Below are 15979 nucleotides of genomic sequence, written 5' to 3'. Positions count from 1 at the left end.
AATATGCATTTTTATTTTATGGGTATGTGTCATATAGGTCCTAAATATAACATGCTCAAAGACTTTTATAAAAGATCTCAAGCAAGCATGGGAAATGGTAAAATTTGTGAAGGCTGCGTGGTGGGGACCCATGATTCTCTACACTTCGTATTTGAAATAGGATTCTCTAGACACTTGCAATCTAATAAAACGATCCTAAAATCAGTAGGACTTCTGCAAGGAGGAAAAAGAAAAAAACAACATGCGATATGCATATACATAAGTGTAGAAGAGGCACGGTATGTTGAGTTTCCCAAATGTTAATGATTATTATCTCGGGGGGGGGCGGTTCTAGTGCTTCTATTGTGCTAACATATACATAATGTAAAATTTGCCATTTAAAATATTTTTGAGTATACAGTTCAGTGGCTTTAAGCAACCACCACCACGATCTGTCTCCAGAATTTTGCCATCTTCCAAAATTGACGCTTCTGTATCCATTCCCAGTAAGGCTGTTTTCTGCAGTGACAACACCATTTCACATGCCCACCCGCAAAGCACAAGGGTACCATTCTCTCTACATCCTTGCTGACACTTGTTATTGTCTGTTTTCTTTGTTTTTTAATATTTTAATTTTTTTTTAAATAAACTCTGTCACCAACGTGGGGCTCAAACTCACAACCCTGAGGTCAAGAGTTGTAAGCTGTATGGACTGAACCAGCCAACATGCCTCCTGTTTTCTTGTTAATGTCCACCCCAAAGGGTATGAAGTGGTCTCTCATCGTAGTTTTGATCTGCATTTCTCTCGTGGTTAGTGATGCTGAACATCTTTTCACGTGCCCGTTGGCTATTTAAATGTATATCTTCATTGGAGACTTGTCTATTCAAGTCTTTGCCTAGTTTTTAATCAGGTTGTTTGGTTCTTGAGCTTTTGTGTATATATCTAATTGTAGAGCATCAGAAAAAATGAAACTAGTTCTATTGCAGCTGAAACATAAAAGGAGTAATTTTAAAAAGGAAGCGTATGCTCACTCATTTCCCCGCCTCTCTTCAATCATTCTTTTTCAATCATCCTGATTATATCCAGAAGAAAGCCTCGATTTGTCCTCTTACAGTTCTTAATGCTGATTTTTAAAAATGTGAAAAATACAGAAAACAAGGAAGTGAATCATCCAAATGCAATCAGAAGTGCAGTGTTTTTTATCCTAATTGTAATCACATTTTATATCTGACCATGACCTTTTTATGTTGTTGTTGTTGCTTAGCTGTGTGTGTCATGCACCATTTCCAGGCTACTGCATGAGAAGGCCAACATGTGTCTCCTAATGTGTTTGGATTCCTAGGTTCACCCTCAACTTCTCTGAATCTCACATGCCACTGAGGGGCCCCCCTCCAATACCATGGGGTAGGTACTCAGTAAATGGCAACTCTTTTTTTTTAAGATTTATTTATTTATTTTAGGGAGAGAGATGACAGAGGGAGAGGGAGCACGAAAATCTCAGGCAGGAGCAGAGAGCCTGATGCGGGGCTCGATCCCAGGACCCTGGGACCATGACCTGAGCTGAAGGCAGAGGCTTAACCCACTGAGCCACCCAGGCACCCCATGAAGAGGTATTTTATTAACCCCAAAGAAGGGAGGAAATTCCCCAGTATTAGTAAATTGATGCACTTCTAAATGACCCATGGGCCAAAGAAGACATTACATGAGAATTAAACTTACAAACAAATAAAATCGGACTGTCCCGAACCCGCACCCTCTGCCCCTCTGCCCGCCCCCACCAACCCTCTTTTCTTCAAATCCTCGGCTAAGTGTTCTCAGAATGTGCAGTCACTTTGTAAACAGCTGTCAGGTGAGTCGATAAGTCCATCAGTTCCCCTGTCTTTCCTCTTGGAAAACAACCTCCCGGAGGGCTTCCAACTCCTGCTCCCATCTGAACTTGGGGATTCCCTTTGTACTAGTGTTGCGTCCCCTGTTTGATGGATCCCCTCTCCCTGTCTTAATTGGTTTACTCTCATGCTTTGGTTTCTTTCATTTTTAATCTAGGTCTCACTTTATAGTGTCCAGATTCCCCCCACCTTTGGAAAGCTCGGCATTTTCTTCTCGAGCAAAATAAGCGATCGTTGTTTTACAATCATGTTCACAAATTCTGGTATTTGCAGCTCTTCTGCATTTATTTCTGTTGGCTGTGATTTCTACTCGTTCTTGCTTGGCGTTGTCTTTAATTTTTATGTGTCTTTGTGTTGGACATTAGATTTTAAGGAAATAATTTGAAGCCAAAGTACTGTTGTCCTCCAAAGAAGACTTTGTTTTCCCCTGGTGCCTGGGGCTCCTAGCTATCTGAAGTAAACTTAACCTGATTTCAGGGTGTGAGGTTTTTCTGCTAGGGTACAGCTTCTCAGGATACCAGGCCAAGGCAGGTGACGGTTTACCAGAGTCTTTACTTTGGCCTGACCTGGACTCTGACTTTTGTTCCCGGTCCCTGGGAGGCCACCCGAAGCACGTGATCTCTCAGCTGCTTCTTCCTGGTTGGAAAAATCTCCCTGAGCCAAAGTGACCTGAAGAGCTGTTCTCATCTCTCTGGGTTCTTGTCCTCTCCCGGATCTTGGCTCACCACTTTCTCCCTAGGATTATTTTGTCCCCCTTCTTTGATGTTTCCAGTAGGAGTGTTGGTCTGGAATACCTAGTCTGCCATTTACAGGAGCTGAGGTCTTCTTCGTTTTGGTGGCATACATCTTCCTGAGAAAGCATGCATAAGAATTAATTTTTTGAGGGGGCGCCTGGGGGACTGAGTCGGTTAAGTGTGGGACTCTTGGTTTTGGCTCAGGTCGTGATCTCAGGTCCAGACATTGAGCCTGCCGTTGGGCTCTTCCCTCAGCACGGAGGCGGCTTGTCCCTCTCCCTCTACTCCTACCCCTCCTCTCTTTTTCTAGAGTAAATAAATTAACTCTTAAAAAAGAATTAATTTTTTGAGGCCTTGTGTGTTTGAAACTCCTATTCTCATAATCGTTGGTTTGGCTGGATTTGGAATTGTAGTTGGATGTTAATTTTAATATTGAAGGCATTGCTTCTCTGTCTTCTAGATGCCGGTTCTGATCTTTTTCATCTAATCTATGCATTGTTGTTGTTGTTTTTCTCCTGGAAGCGATTAAATCTTCTCTCTATCCTTGTGTTTGAAATTTTCATCATGAAGTGCCTTGATCTGGGCTCTTTTCACTCACTGTGCTGGGCACACCATATTCTTCCAAACTGGAAGCTCATGTCCTTCAGCTCTGGGTATTTTCATGTATTATTTTTTCAATAATCTCCTCTCCTCCTTTATTCCCCCCCTGCTCTCTTTCTCGAGTGTCTAATATTTGTCTCCTGGAATAACTCTCTAATGTCCTTTTTCCTTTCGGTCCTATTTTCCCACTCTTTGCCTTTTTGTTCGTTCTACTCTCTGAGAGCTGTCCTAAACTTTTAATTTGCAAGAGCCCTTTCTTGTTCCTTAAATGCCCTTTCTCAATGAATTATGTCTCGAGGATAGTGTGGATTTTTTTAAAAGTTGTTTTCTGCCACGTGCATGATTTCCTTTTTGAGTTTTTTTTTCTTGTCTGCTTTAATCTTTTTTTGAAAAAGATTGTATTTATTTATTAGAGTGAGTGAGAGCGCACACAAGAGGGAGGAGGGGCAGAGGGAGAAGCAGCCCCCGCTGAGCCCGGAGCCCAGTCCTGAGCGGAAGGCAGACGCTTAACCAACTGAGCCACCCAGGCGCCCCTTGTCTGTTTTAATCTTCGATGTTTTTTACTAGTGTCTTGGCCAGAACCCGGTCCTGGTGAGACAAACAGGACACTGAGCGTGTAGAGTTTAAGGAGGCACTCCCTTCTCAGGCTCGTGCAAGGCAGTCAGCACGTGAGAGTACGTGCCTCCTTAAACTGTGCACCCTGGACATCTCACCTTACTCTAGTCCACTTGTGGGTCCTGAGCCATATTTAGCCATGAGATAGGAACATGCTGACCGGAAGCGCTGTGGCATGGGTCAGGCCCGTCCACTGGCTTCGTTCTAGAATGCCTGGACCAACACACAGATGTTTCCTTATGGCATCTCCAAATGGAAGACATCTTAATGAAGATTTCCTGAAAAGTGGTGGCTGAGAAAAGGATTTGAGAGCAGGCAGTTTCTTTAGGAGGTGGTCTCGAGAGTTTGGAGTGAGAGAGTGACAGAGTCACTGGAGAGTGACATGGAAAGAGAGAGAGCCAATGTAAACGTGCATGACTGAGGTCACCCCTGCGGGAAACAGGGGTTTCATCCCCCAGCCCCCTCCCCAGTGTCTCTTTAGGAGCCCTGGGAGGTGTCCTGGAATTGACGGAGGAGAACAGGAACCTGGAGCATTTAAACACCCGCTCCCACCTCCCATCGGTAGAGCATTAATCCGGGGCTGGTAATTGAGCACACTTCAGGCTGCTGGTAAGAGTGAGCCGGAGAGGCACCTACACACATGCACTGGCTTGTTCACAACACACGTTCCTTTCCCATAGCCCCGGAGGCTGGGAAGTCTGGGGTCCTAGCCCCAGCAGATCTGGTGTCTGGTGAGGACTCGCTGCCTGGTTCAAAGACAGTCATCTTCTCAATGTGTCCGCCCATGATAGAGGAGGCGTAAGGGTACTGCTCCCATTCATGGGGGCTCCACCTTCAGGACCTAATCATCTCCCAAAGGTGCCACCTCCTGATCCCATCCCCTTAGGGGGTGGGTTTCAACATCTGAATGGAGCGGGGCGCAGATATTCAGACCACGGTGTGCACAGCATCAGAGAAGACCTGGAAACTGCAACCAGGAAGAGACCTCATGCTCCCCGAAGGTCGAACACTACCAGCTCAAGGTCAGTGTGATCTTGAACAAAATGCGGTGTGTATGTGGCTGAAACCAGACGTGGCCCACGGGAAGGGACAAGACGTGTCGAAGGAGTCCACCGCATGGAGTTAAACTCCAGTCTCCAGACTGGTGGACGTATGTCAGGTTGCCAGCGTGCGACCTGGGGGCTCTGGGGAAAGGAGGCTAGGGGTGAGGGTGCTGGACTTACTCATTTAGACTTTCCAGGAAATGTTCTGCTTTTGGGTTAGCCAGTAACTCCCATCCTGAGCTGCATGAGGGTGTTACCAAGAGCACATCTTTTGTAATTCACCCCACCCCCATATTGATGCCTTCCTAAACTCACCTGGGCCACACCTCCACATGCAGGCATCATCACTCGTCTGAGGCACTGAGGTCTGTGTCCCATGGGTGGTCACAGGCAGAGTTCATGTCCAGGGGTGGGGGCAGGGTTGGTGGCAGTGGGGTGTGAGCGGGGGATCAGAATGAGCAGGGGCAGTTGGGAGGCCTGGGTCTCCTCCTGCAGACTCCACTGCCCCCAGGCTGGGGTAGTAGGCCAGGCGGTCCCTGGGAGGGGGCCATCCAGGATCAGGGGCCCTGCCTACCTGCACTCTGCATCCATGGGGAGGCAGGAACCCCCCAGGCGCCTGTGGAGGCTCCCAGCTCGCCATTGGAGGGGCGGTGCTGTACTCATACAGGGATCTAACTGACCTAATTGGAATCCTAGGATACTTGGTTTTTGGGACTGCCTTACTTCTCTGAGTGTAATGTCCTCAAGGTGCCGCCATTTTGTAGCAGGTGTCAGAATTCCCTCCCTTTTTTAAAAAAAAGTTATTTATTTATTTATTTGACAGAGAGATCACAAGTAAGCAGAGAGGCAGACAGAGAGAGGGAAAAGTAGGCTCCTCACTGAGCAGAGAGCCCGATGCAGGGCTCGATCCCAGGACCCTGGGATCATGATCTGAGCCAAAGGCAGAGGCCTAACCCACTGAGCCACCCAGGTGCCCCAGAATTCCCTCCCTTTTTAAGGCCGAATAATCCTTCATTATATGGATAGACCACGTTTTCTGTATGCATTCATCCATCAGTGGACACTTGGGTCGTTCTACCTTTTGGCTATCATCAATAATGCTGCTATGAACACCAGCGTCCAGATACCATTTGAATCTCTGCTTTCAGTATTTTCGGATACACACTCAGAAGTGGGATTGCTGGACGCTATGGCCATGCCGTTTTCCACAAGGGCCTCACCATTGAAGACATGCACAAGAGTTCTAATTTCTCCATCTCCTGACCGACACTGTTCCTTTCTGTTTTTTTTTTTTTCCATAGTAGCCATCTTGAAAAGTGGGACATAAATTTATTTTTAAGTATAATTTCATTTCACTCCGGTAAAGAAAACCTATTTTCACTTGCCGTAAGTAGAAAGTAAAAATAAAGTTTTCGCCTTCGCTGTCTAACCACCTTCCCACCTACCCCCAGTGGTGTTCATACTCTTGAACTCCGGGCACAGCAGTGTGGGTTTCTCTGTTCCCTCCACCTGCTCTGTCCTTCCCCTGCTTCCCTTCGCCGGACTGATGCTACCGAAAGCGATAAGTCAGCACGTGCAGTAGGGAGAGTCCTACTTATAAACTTCCGTGTAACAAACCACCCCAAAACTTCGCCCTTCAAACAACCACAAATCCTTTCTTTTGCTCGGGAATCTGCCCTTCAGCCAGGATGTCTTGTGATATCCTAGGACTCAGCAGGGATGACCCGACCGCTGGCAGATTGGACTAGTAAGGGGCTGCCCAGGCCTTTCTTTCCCTCCTTAGTGGAGTCTCAGGGACAGTCCATGGCATCTCTCCCCGTGGCTTCTCCAGCTCGAAATCCTCGTGGAAGTGTGGAAGCTCAGGGCTCCGAGAGACCCAGGCGGAAGCCGTGAGGCCACCTCTGCCACACTGGGCAGGAGGTCTCGGAGGCCAGCCCAGACTGGAGAGGAGGGGACACAGAATGCACATCCCGGTGGGAGGAGTGTTGGAGAATCTGCAGCCACCGTTCGCCCACCAAGGAGGGTCTGCAAACCATGAGCACCCCAGGCACACTGAGCTTCCCAGGGCCGTGGCAGGATGGAGCCCTGACTCTGCGGAGATGGGTAGCCCGTCTGTTGGGCTTCAGGCTCACTCTTGACTGCCTTTGAATTCTGTCTGCTGCTGCACCGGGCCTGTGTGCCTTTCCAGTCCCTGTGGGGCGTAGCGGTGCTGTTTTCCGCGCCCAGGACATGAGAGTAACAGAGGCGGCATCAGAATCCTGCCACAGGTTGTACCGTGGCTTTCGTGCTTCATGTGCCGGGGGAGGGGGGTGTCGGAGCCGGATACAGCGGAGCAGGCAAGACGGTGGGGGGTGGGGGGCACAGGACCGTCCAGAGCTCCGCAAGGAGCATGCGCAGTTCCAAGTGCCCGGCACAGAATTGCAATAAGATGCCGTTTGGGCTTTAAATAAAGTCAAAATATTAAAACTCAAAATATTTTGTCCTATATCTGAAACCACTCCAACTCAGCTGCAACGACAACCCCTCTGGTCCCCCGATAAGCAGGCGGCAGTCTAGTTTATCATAAGGTGCTTTCGAGAGTGAAAGAGGATGACACTAAAACTGGCCTAAACCAGGACTGTTCCAGGAAAAAGACTTCAGATCACCTTATCCTGGAGCTGTCTCCGCAATCGGTTGCTCTAGCAGCCTGAGCTGAGCAGCCCCTCTGCTGGGTCAGGCCCAGGGCTAGGCTCCAGCGGGGAAGCCAGGGAAGGGGGCCCGGTGCCTGCCCCCAGGTGGCTTCCTATTGAATTGCAGGAGACACAGTAAGTGCCGGCACCTGGGTGTGGCTGGAGTTAAAGGAGGTTCTGCCTGGCCTGGCCTGGATGGGGGAGCAGTCAAGGAAGCCTCTGGAGAAGGAAGAGCAAGGGCTCTTTCACGTGCAGTGGGTCGGAACGGGGAGAGGGCAGCCTGGATGCGAGCTCCTGTGGGCCTTCCCGTGAGCTGACCCGGTCCAGCCAGTGGCCAAAGAAAGGGCCAAAGAAGGCCAAAGCGAAGGACCCCGCCTGATGAAGGTGACAGCAGGAGCCCCGGAACAGCTTTTCCTGGGGTTGAGTTTCATCCTGGGAGCCTTGATTCAGGTATGACATCCTCTTTGTGTGGGTATTTTAAAAAATGGAGCAAATCCGAGCCCCGCCCACCACAGCCTTCGCAAAGTCACTGCTTCCAACACGTCTGCTTCAAATCCAGAGGGCTGTGACAGGTCATGTGATTCCTCTGCTCCAGAAATTTCAGACTTTCCCTTGTTTATAGTATATAGACTCTCTCGCTCTCTGATCCTTATCGTAGCTTTTAAATTCTTCGACATCTGGCAGGCAACATTGTTTTCAGTTGCAAATGACAGAAGCACAACTCAACCCAGAATGTAAACCCCGGGAGCAGGATCTGTCTCTTTTGTGGACTGCTCTATTTCCAGACCCTAGAAGAGTGCCTGGCAACCCAGAAGGCCCTCAGTAAGTACTTGAATGAATAAATGAAACCAGATTTAAAAAAAAAAAAAAGTGGGGGACAATATGTGCTCCTGACCTGGGCTCAGGGACTCAAGCGATGTCGTTTCTCTCTCTCATTCCCTCTCTCTCTCTCTCTCTCTCTCCTGTGTTTCTGTGTGTGTGTCATTTTCATTCTCTTCTGCTGAAGGTGTGTTTCCTCCCAGTGATGAGCATGGTAAAGCAAGGCAAGTGGGGGTAGAGGGAAAAAAAATCCCACGCGAGTACTCTCTTTGGTTAGGTTAGGGTCACATGAGCTTTCTCTAGCACAGTCAGTGCAGAAAGCGGCAAGAACTGCTCTCATCAGAAGTGGAGCATCCTGGTGCTGCAGGAAAAACAGACAAAAAGCCAAAATGTCTATAGACCAGTACACAGATGCGCCCTTAGCATGGGACTGGGTTGGAAGTTCTGGGACAAACTCGAAATGCTTTTGAGGCCTCAGTTTGATCTTTTGGGATCTGTGCTGGTTTTAACAGGAGAATAGTGCTTTAAATGACTCACTATTGAGTCCAATGTGTTCTCTAGGAAGTTGTGCCATAAGTATTCTGTGGCTTTTTGCACCCCTGGGGACACTGGCTTATCCCCTCCATGGTCTGAATAGCTCAGGTTGAGAAGCCAGACTTGACCTTCACAGTTTCCTCCAGACCTATTTCCTGAGTGCCCGTGCTGTGGAGGGGATGGGGGGGCACATTCCCCTGCCGGAAGCCCTCCCCTGCCATCTCTGCCTCTTCTGGCCCTGCCCACCTGCAAAGGTACGCACAGAGCCCCACATCCTTCAGACTGCCTTCCTGGGTGGCTCCGTCTGTCCTGCACACAGAGGGTGTTACAGCGGACGGAGCCCTGAAGATCAAGGTTCCAGTCCAAACGTGGCCACCGGTTTTCTGCATGACCCTCTCTACAACGCATTTCCTCTCTCGGCAACTCAGTTTCCTCTTCCATAAAATGAGGGATTGCACTGACCCTGTTAGCAAAAAGGGCAGCTCTCAGCTCCTTCGGCGCCTGCTCCTGCCCCCGACCCAGCCCTTCTTGGCATACTCCCAATTAGGAGTGCTCTCTGTCCTGGCGGAACTAGGACCATTTATTGGTTCAGAAGTTCAGGGGCTAGAGCTTTTCTCACTGGTAAACGAGAAGAGTTAATTTCAGGGGTTATAATGAAGGCGCTCTCTCTCTCTCTCTCTCTCTCTCAGCTGGGCAGGAGACGTCCCCTTTGGGAAGGGGGCCCTCCCACACTCTTCCCGTCTTTTACACTCTGTCTAGCAGGTACTAGAATGGAGCCTAGGGGAAAGGGGGTCAATGGATAATTTGGCTGAGCCAAGCAGATTCTCTGTGTGGTCTGACCTGGCTCAGAAGAAGCACAGAGCTAGGGCCCCCAGAAAATGTGCTCGGATTGATGGAATGCAGCAGAGAAAAATGCTTATGAGAGACGTACAGAGGAGCGCACATGTTGTCGCCAAAGGACCCCTTTGGTCCCATGACTCTTTGTTCTCAAGCAGAACGAGGGCACGACACCAGGAAATGGGAAGAATGTTCTCCAAGTATATTTTTGCCTCACAACTGCAGCTTCTGCTTTAAGGAATACGATAGAGGCATGTTTTGAAAGTAATGCCCAGTAACATCCTCTTGCTCCAGAGTGCGAATAATTCTCTGGGGGAAACAGTTTCCCCAGAGAGCTTCTAAGAGGGTGGGAGAGGCTGGACATCCCTGTCTCTTCCGGTGTCTCTGTTCAAGGAAATACAACCTAGGAACGCTCCTGTCCTCGGTAGATGTGTTCTCGGGTCACGGGCCTGGTGGGTTTCCAGAACAGCGAAAGCCTAAATTCGGGGTTCCCCTGTACTCCCCAACGCCAGGTTTTTTCTGGAGCTTGGCAGCAGTGGCAGGGAAATGCAGGGGGCTTTGTCGTCATCTGCAGAAAGTTGGCTGAGCGGAATCAGGCTTTCTGTGGGGTGTTTTCCTGACTCGGGCATGTCCCAAACTGGCCAATGTGTCTTGCGGCCCCAGGCACGCGTCCAAGTCGCGCCATCCTGAATTGCTCCTAGAGGAAAAGGAGCCTGTTTCAACTTTCTATCCTTCTTAAAGTGTTACTGATTAGACAGGAGATAGCAGTCTCTTTAGCCATATTACTGTTATGACTGTGTCATGGTTGTATTTTTAAATTATGCTTTCCTTTCCCTTTGCCAAGAGCAAACGATAACCCACATTTGCACGGCAAAACCAACCAAAGCTGGGGAGGTTTTGGCCGGACAGGTTTGCAAATGTATTCTAGGCCTCTCATTGCCTGAATAGGAAGTCCTTCCCCATCCCCAGGTCGGGGGACTAGGGTGGGTTTTTTTTTTTTTAAATAAATACAAACTCTTTTAAAAAAATAATACAAGTTTTATTATCGCTATAAAAGTAATGAATTTCGTTGTTTATACAGTATTACTTGGAAAATACATAAAAGCATAAAGGGAAGAACAGATAGTATCTATAATACTAGAACCCAGAAATAACCACTATTAACGTTTAACATAGTTCTTCCTAGCCTTATTCTCTATTGATACAAAACTATGGATGCAAAATGTTCCCAATACACTTATATTACATATTCAGGAACATATTGCAAAAATAATTTTGTACCTTACCTGTATTATTACTTTATTGTACTGCAACCCACAGATAACCATAATCAGATCTGGGGGTATTCCCTTGGGCCTTTTTTCTGTATATTGATACAAAACCATGCATGCAAAATGCTCCCAATATGTTTATACTGCATATTAGGAACACATCGCAAAAATAGTTCAGCATCTTTCTTTGATGGACTTTTGGCATACTTCCTCCTAGCCTTTTTTCCATATGATTGATACAAAACTATGAATGCAAAATGTTCCCAATACACTTAGAGTACATATTAGGAACACATCGCAAAAATAGTTCGGCATCTTTCTTTGATCCCTTAGACCGCAACTCCGAGGTAACTGCTATGAAAGTTTTGCTATGTTTCCTTCCAGCCTTTTGTCTTCACGGTGAAACAAAACTGCACACAAAATGCTCCCTACATCCTCAGACTGCAGAGTCGCAAACGGCAAACACTTGGCATGTTTCTTTGCACGCCGAGTATTCCGCAGGAGCACGTTCTTACATCACTTACTAAATGCAAGTTACTTTGTTTGCCCAATCCTGTGTGGTTGCTCCTCGGGAGGTTCCTAATTGCCTAACTGCCAGCCTTAAAAATACTGAAATGAGCATTTTTATGTATTCTGTTTCTGGGACACTTTGTTCATGCAGTTTTTGATTTTTCTTGACTACTTCTATGAAGTCAGCGTATTAAAGATGACCTTCCGTCTGCGGTGCTTATAGCTCATGTTTTTCCAATTGTTTGCTGAGCAGAGCATAAATTCTTTGTTTTTAACATCCTGGCATGAATATCTAAGTCTCAATTCATTAAGAAGAAACTTAAAGTAATTAAAAAGACACATAGTTTGACCCCCACCTCCCATTAAACTATTAAAGTACAACCCAGCTCCCCTCTCTACCCCCACCCATGGCAATTACTCTCTCCCTTGCTTAGGGCCCCCTGCCCCTACCCCCTTTTTCATCAAATGGTCTTGCAGTACTTACCAGCTGTATTGCTCTGAAGAGGAGTGGCTCCCAGACCTTTCAGTTATCAATCTGTCACAAGTGCACAGCGGTATCTCGTGACATGATGATCCCCGAGATGTCTGAGGTCTGCGCATCCTTGACCCTAAATTTTTGTGTTGCCCGGGACCCCTGGAGACTTTTCAGAGAATTATGCTTGACAACAGAACACAAAAACAGGGCATAGCAAACACACGTGGAAAAGTAGAGAAAGAAAAAAAAAATCAGCTCAAATCCCACCCGCCTACCCCTACTTTTGAATCGTGGTGTCCATGCGATTTTGTGTCCCTGATTTGTAAAACTCGGCATCATAAGTGTTTTTCAGATTTCTGTGTAGTCTTTAGAATTATTATTTGCAATGGCTGAAAGAGGTTCCATTGAGCGAGTGACTACATTAAGTTAACCCCTCTGGCTGGATGTTTGATTTGTTTCCTTAAGATTAATTTGGTTGACTCTATAGCAAGTCTCAATATGGGCCGGAGATTTTAAATGAACTGGAACCACGTGGGGGTCGCACACATCCACTTGGCCCCCGCTGGGTCAGGCACAGTCACTTTTCCATCATCCTGGGGCCAATCTCGGGCCTCCCCCAGGAAGTGCCCAGCGTGCAGGCAGAAGCTCATCGCAAGATTCCTCAGTTGCCCCTTGAATGTTTCTGGCCAAATGAACTCAGCTCCATTTCCTGCTCTAGTCCCTACTGTCTAGTTGGTTCTGATGAGCAGAGTCAGAGGCCTCAGCCCAGCCCAAGACAGATCCTTAACCTCCAGAAGCTGGTTTGTAATTGCTTTTTGTTGACGGCCTTATCCTATTTATCTCTTGTTGCAAGTGGAAAATATGAAAACATTTGGAAAGGCATGTAACAGCAAGATGCTGGGATGATTGGGATTCTCGCTATTGTGGTTTCTGTGGCCAGGCCTTTAAAAGATCTGGTCTTGGGAGAAGAGTCTGCTCTGGAGAGCGGTTGGGGCTGGGGAAAGGGGGACAGGTGAGGGAGATGCCTCTCCAGAGAATCACACTTCAAAGCAATCGGGACTCCCAGCCCTGTGCTCAGCTCCCAGACTAAAAGAGTTGGCTGGCTGGGGGAGGGTGAAGCCAGGACTACCCCCCCAGACCGCCCCCCCCCACCGCCAGCTGCTCCAGGCCCAGGGGAGTGCTCCCAAGCCTGAGCCACCATGGGAAATGGAGATCTTTTCAGGGCTCCTCCCTAATGGCTCAGTTTACTATCCCCACCCCCAACAGGAGTCTAAACCTTTTTGAACCTTCCAAAAAGATCAGTTGTGAGGGAGGAGAGGGAGGCAAAGGTGGTGGATAGGTGAAATAGGCTAGAAGAGCTAGTAGATCTTTGTTCTTTGAGCAGTAACTAGTGGGCGGGGTGAGTGGGGTGCGCAGGACCAGAGTTACACACTTGCTATCATTGGTGATATATATATACACACACACATATATATATAAATCATATATATGGTATATAAACCATATATATATAAACCATATATATGTTTTTTATATATATATGGTTTATGAGCAATGTAATAATTTGAAATACAAATGCGTATATAAAGTTCTAAGGTTATGAAGGTAAGTTATGCTGCCAGCCCATGGGAAAATAGCTCTCTAAAAAGTTATGCTGACTGGGATATTCAGCCCTTGATTCAAGTCCTTCAGACCTGTCAATAAACTCCATGATCTTCCAAAACATGCTTTCTGAACCTACTTTTACTTTCATCTTGCATGGCAGTCTTGGCAGAGCTGCCTAGAAGTGAACTCCCACCTGTGTAGGAGCACTTTGGCCCCAAGTGTTGCCCTGAGCTCTGGGACCCAGGACTGGGGGGAACAAATGTAGCCACGCCATCTGCCTTGAGGATCTGATAGGTATGGTGTTTGAAAACAGCAAAATAATTTGCACTGCGGAGTCCTTCTTGGGTCTTTTTAATTGGACAGTTGCCTGTATTAATGGAAATCACAAGCAGCATTCATTCAGTCTCTTGGCACTGGAGTATATCCAAGTGTTTTCCTGTTTGGGGTTCCACTTGAGTCCTTGTCTGCATGCCCCCATAAATTACTACAGACTTGCAACCACTGCCTTTTTTTGTGGCCCTGGTTATTGGCATCTAGTTTCCCAAGTAACACTGACACACATCTGTTCAAATCAATTGATGTTCCCCTTGTAACGGACTCATTTGGCGGGAAAATCAAGTTGAATGTGCCAGCTGGAACAAAGATGCGTGGGTCTGGGGGAGTGGCAGAGGGAGGAAGAAATGGTGGGAGTGGGTATTTCGCCTTACAGATCATAAAACATTTTCCAATAACATTTTTAAAGGATGTATAATAGTACACTCATTGATTAGATTTTTACCCCGTGTTGTGGGACACTTGGGTGATTTTCAATGCCTAGTGAGTTAAAAATGCATATAAATTACAGACTTTGAGAGATGATTGTATTTTCTTGAAACAGGAGTCTTCTGTATCCAGATCCGGGCCAAGAGTGTTGCTGTAGTAGGCCTTTGTTGGGGGGGAGAAAAAAAAGTCAGTACTGCTAAATGGAGGTGCTGGATGTCTTCAAAATAAATATTCCTGTGATTTTTTAAAAAAAATTATGTTCCATTCTGGGTTCTAAAAGCTACCTCTATGTCTTATTCCACAAATTAAAGAAATGTCAAATTTCAAATTCAGAGCTAGATTAAACTTTTCCTAGTTGAAGAGCCACATCTGCCTAATAAACTTAATACGATGCCTTGTGCATGCAGCTTCCTCGCTAACAAATAACACGTGTTGGGCGGGGGGAAACATGAGAAAACAGTGGAAAGGTGCCCCCTTGAAGGTGTAACGTTGGATCGGTTGTTCAGCCGACTATAGATTCACTTTACACAAGTCTCTCACACATTATGATGCACATTTAGCAATGCTGAAAAAACAATTTTAAAGAATACCTTGGAGAGTTGTTAAAGAGAATTTATAGTCTGGAACGAATTGCCATCTTCTTAATTAACACAGAAATGTTTGACTAAAATATTGCTTTATTCACATTTTTGTCCTTGGGATGGGGGGGGCGGAAATCTCACACTGCGACTTGGACCAGTGTGAATAATGGCGCAAGATGAAGGTGTTAAGTCAGAAAAGGGCGCCGCGCAGTCAGAGGGCTGAGTGGGCGCCCTGGATCTCGAGGTCCCTGGGTGCGGTGGGGCGGCCCGGGGCAAAGGGCCATCTGGCTTCTGGAAGGCAACGCCCCCCGCTCCCGCCCCCCTCCGCCCCCCGCGGCCCCAGGGGCCCCCGGCTCACCTGGGTCCTGCAGGAGCCCACTGGAGGGAGCCGGAAGGCGGGGGCGCCGTCCTGGGGGGGGGGCGGGGCTGGGGAGGGGGAGGCTGGGCGCCGGCTGCCCCAGGGCCTCCTTCTGGCTCGAGGCGCGCCCGTGCAGAGCGGCGCAGAGAGGGACGAGGGAGGCCGGTGAGAGGCAGGAGGGCAGCTGCCAGGTGCCTCCCGGCACCCCCCGCCCCCAGGGCAGGGGAAAGGCGGGCGCGGGAACCCGTTCGCCGCCCGGGCCCGGGGACTGCGCGCCCGAGGGGCCGGCGAGGCGGGGAGGGCCCCGGGGAGCCCGAGGGGCCGCGGCGGGGCCGGCAGGGCCCCCAAAGCGTCCCCCCGCGCCAGCCGCGGGCGCAAGGGAGTCTGGGAGCGCGGCCTCGTGGGCCCTGGGGGCTGCCCGACTCCCGGCCGGCCGCCCGCGACCCCGGGCCTCCCCACCCCGCCCGCCCGCAGAGCTGCCCGCAAGGCCAGCTCGAGGCAGCCGGTGCAGGCCCGCGGGGCTCTTGGGGTTCGGTCGCTTCCAAGAGGGCCTGAAGCGTGGGGACGAGTCCGCACCTCCTTTTGTCCTCTACCCGCCCAGACGCCGGGCCCAAAGCCATGTGCCCCTGCGGCGCCGTTCGCAGGACGAGGCAGGCCCGGGCCGGCTCTTCTCTAGGCCGGCCATCCCGCTCCCAGCCGC

The 15979-nt window shown here is 48.7% G+C and overlaps 2 long non-coding RNA genes across 3 annotated transcripts; one reads left to right on the top strand and one right to left on the bottom strand.

The window, feature by feature from the left end:
- The first annotated feature begins 630 nt into the window (after positions 1-630).
- Positions 631-6629, top strand: LOC122896467. Of its 2 annotated transcripts, XR_006382418.1 has the most exons (4): positions 631-742; positions 1323-1384; positions 4674-4837; positions 6007-6629. It is a non-coding gene; the product is annotated as an uncharacterized LOC122896467 (long non-coding RNA). The 2 variants fall into 2 exon arrangements; XR_006382417.1 differs by lacking the exon at positions 631-742 and having other exon boundaries at positions 1112-1384.
- Positions 6630-13913: 7284 nt separating this feature from the next.
- LOC122896909 lies at positions 13914-15319 on the bottom strand. Its single transcript, XR_006382447.1, has 2 exons — positions 15280-15319; positions 13914-14502 (listed from the first exon to the last, which is right to left on the bottom strand). It is a non-coding gene; the product is annotated as an uncharacterized LOC122896909 (long non-coding RNA).
- Positions 15320-15979: the final 660 nt, after the last annotated feature.

This window comes from Neovison vison, chromosome X (assembly GCF_020171115.1).
Source record: "Neovison vison isolate M4711 chromosome X, ASM_NN_V1, whole genome shotgun sequence".
NCBI classification, from domain to species: domain Eukaryota; kingdom Metazoa; phylum Chordata; class Mammalia; order Carnivora; family Mustelidae; genus Neogale; species Neogale vison.
This window is presented reverse-complemented; position numbering and strand designations above follow the sequence as displayed.